Source organism: Solanum pennellii, chromosome 1 (assembly GCF_001406875.1).
Source record: "Solanum pennellii chromosome 1, SPENNV200".
NCBI lineage: Eukaryota > Viridiplantae > Streptophyta > Magnoliopsida > Solanales > Solanaceae > Solanum > Solanum pennellii.
This window is the reverse complement of record NC_028637.1, coordinates 14,284,102-14,295,882: the sequence shown is the minus strand read 5'-3', so window position 1 is coordinate 14,295,882 and position 11,781 is coordinate 14,284,102.

Genomic DNA, 11,781 nt, shown 5'->3' with positions numbered 1-11,781 from the left:
TTTAGAATTCTATCCACCTACCTATATAATATTTAGTTAGAAATCGCAATTATATAAAACTAATTCAAAAGTAAGGAAAATTGATCAATGATAAAAACCTTGTCACTCCGGACATCCAAAACTGCAATTTTTTCATTGTAAAAAATAGAAAGAGGTGCAAATTTTATGGCGCCATATCTCGAAGGGCAAACCCTAATGAATAAAATAAACTCAAAAATCAATTGACGAGTACTTTCATTATCGAAAGCATTAACCGAGTTAATGCAAACTTTATATGTTTTTGCCAACTTTCTTTACATTTTAAATTTTTTGATGATGTAATAAATAAGAGGTCTTCATTTTTCAAACATAAGAAATGTAAGAAAATATGTTTTTTTATATAACTTATAAGACAACTACTGCTAAATTTTTTTAATTTTATTTTTTTAAAGAGCAAGAGATCTCATTTCCTCAAAATTTTGTCGGGAGAACTTTAAAAAAATATCAATACACTGATCACGACAAATTATTTATGTCTTTACTTTATTTATTCTTCTAGAGGGAGAAGTTAATTCCTAATTAAAAATTAAATTAACTAATTAAAATGTTAAAAAAGGGAATTAAGAAGAAGTAATTGAATTTGAATATCGCATAAATAACATGAAAATATTGAAATTTTGGGAGTGATAAAAAATTCACCTCTCTTTTCGATTCACCAAAACTTTATGCATAAAGTTTTTCCTTGCCAAATCTAGATCTGTATGAAAAAAAATGTTAGGTAGTGGAGCCTGATTAATTTTAGGTTTTCCTATTTATTCTCTATTTTAGGCTTTCCTATTTATTCTCTATTTTAGGCTTTCCTATTTATTCTCTGTAACAAAAAATACTCTNGGGGTGTTACCACGAAATATTGGGTTTTCTCTTTCTCTCTCTAGATCTCTCATCTCTTTCTCTTGAAAGTTCTTGTGTTCTTCATTCATCTAGTGTGTGTGCGTGAATTCGATCCTAACAACTGGTATCAGAGCTAAGGAGATTCAACACGATCACAGAAGATGGATAGTTCGAAGCTTGGAATCGAGAAGTTTGATGGATCCGATTTCAGTTTCTGGAAGATGCAGATCGAAGATTATCTGTACCAGAACGATCTTCATGAACCGTTGACCGGGGTGATGACGGAATCCATGACAGTGGAGAAGTGTAAACTCAAGGATCGCCAGGCTCTAGGGTTGATCCGGTTGACTTTGTCAAGAAACGTGGCGTTCAACACGTGAAGGAGAAGACTACGTCCGGTCTGTTGAAGGCACTGTCAAACATGTATGAAAAACCATCGGCTATGAACAAGGTATATTTGATGCGTAGATTGTTCAATTTACAGATGTCTGAGAATGGATCCGTTTCTGATCATATAAACGAGTTCAATATGATTGTGAGTCAACTCAATTCTGTGGATATTAATTTTGAAGATGAAATTAAGGCGTTGATTTTGATGTAATCTCTGCCCGAGTCTTGGGATACTGTTGTTGCTACGATTAGCAGTTCCCGTGGATCTGAGAAACTGAAGTTTGATGAAATCTGTGATGTTGTTCTTAGCGAAAGTATTCGCAAACAAGAAGTGGGAGATTCATCGGGCAGTGCTCTCAGTGTTGATCCAAGGGGGAGAAGTAAGACGAAAGGACAAAATAAACATGGTTGATCAAAATCAAAGAATCGAGGAAAATCCCTGAATATATCAAACGTGACTTGTTGGAACTGTGGAGAAAAAGGGCACTTTCCGACGAACTATACAAAGCCAAAGAGGAAAAAGAATCAGAAATTTGGAGATGACAATGATTCTGTAAATTCAGCAGAGGACATTGGGGATGCTCTAATCCTTAGTGTGAACAGCCCGGTTGAATCATGGATTTTGGATTCTGGTGCATCGTTCCATTCGTATCCAAGCAAGGAGTTGTTCAAAAATTTCAAATCTTGAAATTTTGGAAAAGTATATCTTGCTGAAAATAAAGCCTTAGAGATTGAAGGAAAGGGGGATGCTTGCATAAAGACCACCTCGGGAACCAGTGGACATTGAAGGATGTCAGATATATTCCTGGGATCAAGAAAAATCTGATCTCTGTTGGTCAGTTGGATAGCACAGAATATGCAGCAGAGTTTGGGAAAGGTTCGTGGAAGATCGTGAAGGTGCTATGGTAGTAGCTCGTGGCACCAAATCTGCAACCTTGTACACCACTGCAGGGTGTATAAACATGGCCGATGTTGCTGAAGGTGCTTCATGTTCATGTCTTTGCCACAACAGACTTGGACACATGAGTACTAAAAGAATGAAGATGCTGGTTGCAAAAAGAGGCATTAGAGGGTCTGAAGTCTGTTGATATGGGTCTTTGCGAGAGCTGTGTTATGGGCAAACAGAAAAGAGTAAGCTTCACAAAGACTCCTAGAGAGCCAAAGAAGGTGCGGTTGGAAATGGTCCATACAGATGTTTGGGGACCATCTCATGTATCATTACTTGGAGGATCCAGATTCTATGTTACCTTCATTGATGATTTCAGCAGGAAGGTATGGGTTTACTTCTTGAAGCATAAGTCCGATGTGTTTGCAACTTTCAAGAAGTGGAAAGCTGAAGTTGAGAATCATACCGGTTTGAAAGTCAAATGCCTAAGGTCTGACAATGGAGGAGAGTATGAAAAATAAGAGTTCAAGGCATTTTGTGCAGCTGAGGGAATCAGATTGATGAGAACAGTTCCTTGTAAGGCAAGGCAGAATGGAATTGCTGAGAAGATGAACAGAAAATTGAATGAGCGTGCAAGGAGTATGAGGATACACTGTGGGCTGCCCAAAACACTTTGGGCGGATGCTGTGAGCACAGCTGCATACTTGATCAACAGGGGACCATCAGTTCCTTTAGGGTTCAAGATTCCAGAGGAGGTGTGGATAGGAAAAGAACTCAAGTACTCACACTTGAGGACTTTTGGTTGCACTACTTATGTTCATGTTGATCCAGAAAAGAAAGACAAGCTTGATGCCAAGTCCGTGAAGTGTTACTTCATAGGCTATGGTTCTGATTTGTTTGGTTACAGATTTTGGGATGACAAGAACAGAAAGATCCTGAGACAATGTGACGTGACATTTGATGAGTCTGTCCTGTACAAGAACAGAGAGCAGAAGGTTCTAGAGATTACAAAGCAAGTGGGAGTTGAGGTTGAGTTGGAGAAGAGTAACCCCAGAGATGTCGAAGAAGATACTCAACCAACTACTACTGAAAAATCTGAAGTGGAGCAAGTTACACATGAGCAGGTGTTAAGGAGATCATCCAGATCCATCAGGGCACCAGACAGGTATTCACCTTCATTACACTATCTATTGCTGACTGATGAGGGGGAACCAGAGTCTTTTGATGAGGCCCTACATGTGGAGGATTCGATCATGTGGGAGAAAGCCATGAATGATGAGAAATCGTCACTTGAGAAGAATGACACATGGGTATTGACTGAGTTACCTGCAGGGAAGAGAGCTTTGCTGAACAAGTGGGTGTTCAGAATCATGACCGAACCAGATGGCAAAAGAAGGTTCATGGCTCGTTTAGTGGTTAAAGGATATTCACAAAGGAAAGGTATTTATTATGCTGAAATATTCTCTCCAGTTGTGAAGTTAACCTCTATTCGAATTCTTTTGAGTGTTGTTGCATCGGAGAATTTGCATCTAGAGCAAATGGATGTAAAAACAGCGTTTTTACATGGAGATATGGACAAAGAGATCTATATGCAGCAACCGGAAGGATTTGTGGTTCCAGGCAAGGAACACATGGTGTGCAAGCTCACCAGGAGCTTGTATGGACTAAAGCAAGAACCAAGGCAGTGGGACAAGAAGTTTGACTCCTTCATGACCAAGAGTGGATTCTGCAAAGCTGAAAAGGATCCTTGTTGTTATTTCAAGAAATACACTGATTCATATGGCTTTCTACTCTTGTATGTGGAAGATATGTTGATTGCAGGATCTAGTGTGAGGGAGATTAACAATCTGAAGACAAGGTTGTCTGCAGCGTTTGAGATGAAAGATTTGGGTCCAGCAAAGCAAATTTTGGGGATGAAGATTTCTCGGGATAGATCTGCTGGAACTTTAAATCTATCTCAGGAGTTGTATGTTGAGAAGGTGCTGAGCAGATTCAGGGTTACTGATGCTAAATCCAGAACTACTCCATTGGCAAATCACTTTAATTTGTCAAAGGAGCAGTCACCCAAGACTGCCGAGGAGCGTGATCACATGGCACTTTTTCCATATGCTTCAGCAGTTGGTAGTTTTATGTATGCTATGGTCTGCACTAGACCTTATATAGCACATGCACTGGGAGTTGTTAGCAGGTACATGGCGAACCCTGGGATAGAGCATTGGGAAGCTGTGAAGTGGCTTCTGAGATATCTGAGAGGTACATCCAGTACTTCACTTTGTTTTGGCAAAGGCAAGGCGACTCTACAAGGTTTTGTGGATGCTGATCTTGGTGGGGATGTTGACTCAAGCAAGAGTACATCCGAGTACATTTACACCATAGGTGGAACAGCAGTGAGTTGGATGTCCAGGCTTCTGAAGTGTGTTTCTCTTTCATCTACTGAAGCTGAGTATGTGGCAATAGCTGAAGCTAGGAAGGAGATGATATGGCTGGTAGATTATCTTGTGGAATTGAGCAAGAAGCAGAGCGAGAAGATTCTTTACTCAGATAGCCAGAGTGACATACAGTTGGTGAAAAATCCAGTCCATCATCCGAAGACAAAGCACATCAGAAGGCGATACCATTTCAGTCGCAGGGCAGTGGAGGATGGTGATATGTGCTTGGAGAAGATAGAGGGTGCAAAGATCCCGGCAGACATGTTGACGAAATGTGTTAATGTTGGGAAACTGAGGTTATGTAAAACCTCGGTTGGTCTTCTGTAGCTGTTGCTATACAGATGTTGCGGTGCGGTAAAGATGTTGATGATGTAGAGATTTTTTTTTGAGAATGTATTTTTTGGATGACTGAGTCAGTCTCCAAGTGGGAGAATTGTTAGGTAGTGGAGCCTGATTAATTTTAGGTTTTCCTATTTATTCTCTATTTTAGGCTTTCCTATTTATTCTCTATTTTAGGTTTTCCTATTTATTCTCTGTAACCAAAAATACTCTGATTTATTAATATAAATATACCTCACCGCCGTGAAAGTTTACTCACCGGGTGTTACCACGAAATATTGGGTTTTCTCTTTCTCTTTCTAGATCTCTCATCTCTTTCTCTTGAAAGTTCTTGTGTTCTTCATTCATCTAGTGTGTGTGCGTGAATTAGTTCCTAACACAAAAGCCAACACATTGTTAAAATTATTTGAAAATGAGCAAAATATTAATCCAATTCAACTTACAAATGAGAAGGGAATTTTTTAACCTCCACTTAATGGTCCCACTAAAAATTCTTTTTTAGATGAACATGCATCCAGTTCTACAAACATAAGAATATTTGCGGCCTATAATTTCAAAATCACAATTATGTGTCATTAATTCGACAATGAAACAAAACGAATTAAAATGTCATTTGATTAGTCAAAACCTTCTCAGTGAATACATCATAAACCGCAATCTTCCCATCGTAGAAAATAATCAAGGGTGCAACTTTAAAATCATTTTCCGACTCATGGTCAGGCATGATATACACAAATATTATAAATTATTGTTATTTTTTTATGAGAGGTTTTCAATTTTATTTTTAACAAATGAGAGATATTCAATTTTCTTACACAAAATAGATCTGAAAGAAATAGATTCTTCTACTCCAATTATAAAAGAACTTCACCAAAAAAAAAATTTATAAAAAGGCAAGAAATCACTTTTCCTCATATATCCAGGGAGAGAACTAAAAAAATACATTATTATGATAATTATCCTATTTATCATAACCCTGTTCATGTGGAAATTGAAACAAATTCCATTGAAGTATTATGATAATTATCCAATTTATTATGTTATAATTGATATTTACATATCCCTGTTACTTTTAAAATGTTTGTGTAATGAAGACTAATGTAACTATATACATAGTTTTGATATAAAATAATATTATCTATTTTAAGTAAAAGGGAATTATGTTTGTCATCAAAATTATCTTCAGATCTCTTAAAATTATCTTTTATATCTTCTCGTCAAACTGAATGATCATTTATTGAAGTTAAGATTAATTTGGAGAAAGATAGTTAAGATCCTTTTAGTTTTTAAAAGTGAAGCTTATGATAAATGAATTGAAAGGCTAAGTAAGTGTTCCACATTAAAAAAATAAGGGTGATATTTGACAAAAAAAAAACGTATAAGGGCTATTAGAAAGCACTAAATTGTATTTAGATATCTATTTAATCAATTTGAAAGAAAAAAATGAAAAATTAAAGTGGAATATTTTTACCTAAAGGAGGAGTTTATCTTCGACAATGGTAGATCTACATGCAACAAAAAATCAACGCAATGAAATAATTTGAAAATAAACAAAATATTATACAAATTAAATTTTTATAGGAAAAAGGAAAGAAAAAGAAAAATGGTTAACCTCCATTGTTTGACGAGAAGATATCATTAGGTATTGACAATTTTGCAAAATTTAGAATTTCATTTGCCTATATTCACAATAAATATTCAAAAAAATCACATGCGGCCAAATAATAATTCAGAGAAAATAGATCCAATGACATTTGATTAATAAAAACCTAATCATTGGAGACATTAAATTTTGTAACCGATCCATTGTAACAAATAGCTTAAGGTACGATTCTCAAGCCATTTTCCGAGCCACCACAAAGCCTAATAAATAAAATCAACATTTTCATTATCTAAAGTATTAATTAAGTTAATATAGACGCTATATATGTTTTTCAATTTTTTTTTACATTTTAATATTAGATGTACTTATTACTAGAAATCTTCATTTTTAACATACGAAATATTTTAATTTTTTTCACATAAGAAATCTAAAAAAAACCTTTTAAATATTAAGAGAGCTATTGTAAAAATAAAAATTATAAAAGGGAAAAAAGATTACATTTTTACAAATTTCGAAAGAAAAAGATTTGAAAGGAACCCTAACCCGACATTTTAGATCCTTAAAAAACACATAAATACACTAATCATGATAAATTCTTTATTTCGTTCTTGTATTTATTCTTCTTGACTTTAAGTACTCTTTTTAAAAAACAAACCAACTTCTCTTGACTCTTCTTAGTAAAGATTGCCCGTTATATTTTCATACAAATTACTCATCGTCTTTTAAAACTATCTTTTATTGAAGTTCAAATTAATTTTGGAGAATTTTTTTTAATGTTATGGTAAACTAGATTTGAGAGGTTAAGTAGGCGTTCAAACATATTTAAGAAATGTGTAATGTTTGAACAAAAAATTCGATCCATACAAGATACAACAAGAACAATGCTTTTGGATAGAAGTTTACCAGATCACTTTTGGGTAGAAGCAGTGAGCACTGCATGTCACATTCTTAATAGGTGCTTAATTAGACCTTTACTGAAGAAGACTCCCTATGAACTGTGGAGATGTAGGAAACCAAACATAAGCTACATTCATCCCTTCAGATGCAAGTGTTTCATCCACAACAACGGTAAGAACAATCTTTGTAAGTTCGATCCAAGGGGTGACGAAGGTATTTTCTTATGCTATGCTCCTATCAATAGAGCCTTTCATGATTTTAATAAAATAACTTAAAGTGTTGAAGAATATGTGGATGTTGTATTTGATGAGACTAACCCAAGAATGCAAAAAATTAAAGGAGGTGACGACAAAATCAACCTCCATCAAAATAGTGCAAAATACTGCAGATATCAGTTCGAAAATTCATACTTAAGTCAACTACTGCAGAAGCAAAGTCGACTTCTCCAACTGACAGATCAAATATTCCAAAAGCATGGCGACATAATACGAATTATCCTGACAATTTCATTCTCGATAAACCTGATGAAAAAATTCAGACGTTGGTATCTAAAATGGAACCTAAATGAATAAATGAAGCAATGAAAGACGAATCATGGGTGCAAGCAATGAAAGAAGAACTCAATCAATTTGAAAGAAATCCGGTATGGCCTCTAATAGAAAGACAAAAAGATTACTTTGTTAGTGGAATCAAGTGGGCATTTCGAAACGAACTAGATGAAAATTGATAAGTTACTCGAAATAAAGCATGGTTAGTCGCTCAAGGCGACTCACAACAAGAAGGTATTGGCTACGATGAAACCTTTGCACCTGTGGCAAGGTTATCATCTATTCGAAATTTACTTTCTAATTCCTCTTTCAAGCATTTTGCATTAATTCAAATGGATGTGAAAAGTGCATTTTTAATCGGTTTTATAAAATAAAAACTTTTCAACCCCCCGTTTTTGAAAATCCTTCTTGTACCGATTTTGTTGATAAACTTTCCAATGATGTTTGCAAACTTAAACAAGCTCAAAAAGCTTTGGATGAAAGATTGAGTTCGTTGTTACTGCAAAAATAATTAAGGGAAAATTTACACAACTCTCTTAATTCAATGATCTGGTTTATACATTTTTATAGTTCAAATCTATGTTGATGATATTATTTTTGGAAGTTCTAATCCTTCTTTGTGTAAGAATTTTGCAAATCTATTGAAAGGAGAATTTGAAATGAGTCTTATGGGAGAAATCACATTCTTTCTCGAACATCAAATTAACCAGTCAACTAATAGGACATTCATTAGTAAAGAAAAGTACATAAAGGAATTAATAAGATGTTTGGACTCGAAAAGTGCAAAGCCTTTGGTACCCCAATGAGTCTGTCCACGTGTCTAGCTCTTCATCAACCTGAAAAAATAAAACAATATAGCTTGTGAGTAATGACATGGATTTGCATGATATCTCAAGACAAGTTGCTACATTTAATTCACTTGGAATAACATTTACCCCTTCTTCTTTCTCCTCAATTGGAGGAACCCAAGCTGGCCTGCCCCTAGAGCGATTTATTCTCCTTGCTTTCTGCACTCGTTGGTAGAGTAAATTTTTTGTTCCATATGTTTGTATACCTTGTGCTTCTAGTTCTTCCTTTAATTATGATACAATCATTTTACTAGCCATTTTTTATTTCAAGGCAATCTATTCAAGTCCTTTGATGACTTTCCTCAATCTCTCCTCAATACGTCTGTAATCATACTCGGATATTTTCCCCAGAACATTGAGTAAGGTTTTGAAAAGCTTCCTGTGGTGCAACCTCCACTCTTCGAAATATCTTTGTTTAAAAGAATTTTCCTTGGGATTGGAATGTATAAACCCTTGGACATCATGAACTAGAGGAGTTTTTCCCCTTCTGGGGACCCATCATTTGGGTCACCTGTGATTCCGCCTTCACCAACATACCTGAATGTTATGACAAACTAAATCACATCTTATTGTGGAAAATCAAAGCTAGAAATTGAAGCAGAACATCACCACAATAAACCTAGGGAAAAACAATGAATATACATACAAAAAATTTAGAAAAACAGCGAACCGTTAAACATGAAATTAGGGCAAGGCAGTCTACTTTAAGTACAATTATCATGCCCGCTATCTAGAAAAGCTCAAAAAGATGAGGTTATCAACTAAAAAACAAAAGAATAGATGTGATAGTAATGTGCACCTGGAGGGAAAAAAAGATCATGAATTAGAGGCTATATAATCTTCATGTGACTATTCCACCAACCCGGAAATCATGCAAGTCTAATTTGCATAAAAATCATCAATTTCCTTAATAGTAAAAAATAAGGAATTATAAGTTTGCTGTTATTGTTGTATCTATTCTGCAATTTTTTCCTGTTTTAAAATTTGAGACTTTTCAATGCAATTTAAGTATTGTTTTGATACGATTCTAGTGTTGTTTTAGAGAGAAAATACTGGTACTGTTTTGGTGTAATTCAATTGTAGTTTTGAGGCTTTTCTGGTGCAATTTTAGAGTTGTTATGGTATGATTCTAGTGTTGTTTTACTGTGACTCTATTGAGTTGTTTTTTGTGCAACTCTAGTCCTATTTTTATGAGAGTTTGTTGTTGTTGGTTCATTATAATGTAACCTCGATCTAGCACTATGCAATTTGATACATAATATAATCTTGATGTATCATATTGAAGGTACCTGACTTGAACTAGTTTCCAAAGTCAATCCTCAGCATCTATTGAAGGTACAGAAGGCTATGAATCTCTCCCCACATAGAGTATGATGAATATCCGTATAGGTCGATCACTTATGAACTTAGCAAGTGTTGGGGTGGGCTGTTGGGGAGGGGGATTCCTTTATAGTTAGCTGTCATTGTCTGTGTGGTACACTTCCCAATTAGAATATAAGTATTGACCCTGTTGGTGTAGCCAAGAGTCCAAACCCTATTCTTTCATAATGTTAATACTCTGGAGAACTACTTTTACTTGTTTGAGTATAATTATATGTTACCAATACTATGTGAGTATAATTATAGTCCATCTTGCTGTAACAACACAGTTCTTTCATGATTAAAAGCTTGTGTATTTTCTGCATTTTCCTTCAAAATTTTGTTTGTTCCATATCCTTAATACTTTCTCATTTTCTCTACTTATTATAGTAAAAATATGAAAAATTATTAAAGGAAAAAACATTGTCTGAAACTGATATGATCAATATGAAACATATTACCATGCTGCCGGGGGAGAAAAGAAAACAAGAATATACCGTCTTGGATCTGAAGCAAAATATTACTATGGGCAAACTCTTTGTGGCTCATCATCATTACAACCTCCATTTTCTCAATCAACATCGACAATAAATATGGACGAGTTTGTAAAGAAAATGATGCATGCACTAACTAGTCATCTTGTTCCTATTATTGTTAAGCAGGTGCAAGCTTCGATTACTCCATTTGGAAATCCATTGACAGTGGTACCCATGGCTCCTTCTAGAAATGAGAACGTGGTTGATACCTCGATTTCTAGTTGGTGCCTCCACAACTTCGTTTTTGATAATATCATACTTTTTGGAAACTAGAAATTGCACGTTGTAACATTTGATGAAAATAGGTTCATGTAAGAGTACTTGATAGTTTTTTTTTGGGAATTTTTAACTAGAAATATATTGTTTTGGAGTTTTCTATTTATATATTATGAATCATCTATGAGTATTATATCATATGAATGTTTGTTAATTTTGGTGTATTTAGTAATTTTAATTTAATTTATTTCAGCACTACATATTTAAAATAACCAAATAAAATAAGAAGAACAACTTTTAGCAACAAAAATATATAAATATAATGACGAATTAGTTTGTCGCTAACATGTGGCATCGAAAATGTTTTGTCACTAGGACGTCGCTAAACTTTTGACGAAACACTATTTTTCGTCATAGAATTATGAAATTAGCAACAAAATTATATAAATATAATGACGAATAAGTCCGTCGCTAACATATGGAGAAGGAAATTATTTGTCATTAGGATGTTCCTAAACTTGTGACGGAACTCATTTTTCATCACTATGAGCTTACTAACGAGCATATTAGCAACAATCAACACTCAGTTGCTAATTCGTATCTAATCATGATTAACGTAGAATTTTTATCATATAGTGATGGATTTTTTCTGTCACGAAAGACTGCTTTTTTGTGGTGATCAGCCTCTCATAACAAGATAAAGTTACTTCATGAGTGAAAATCATTAGTTCAAGTTTCAGGATCTGATATGGCATGTAAACGCATAAACATTTATGCTATTAAATAAATTAATATATATATATATACCAGGATTTTGAACGAGTTTATTTGAGGCAGAAAAAAAACCTATCTCCCTTTGC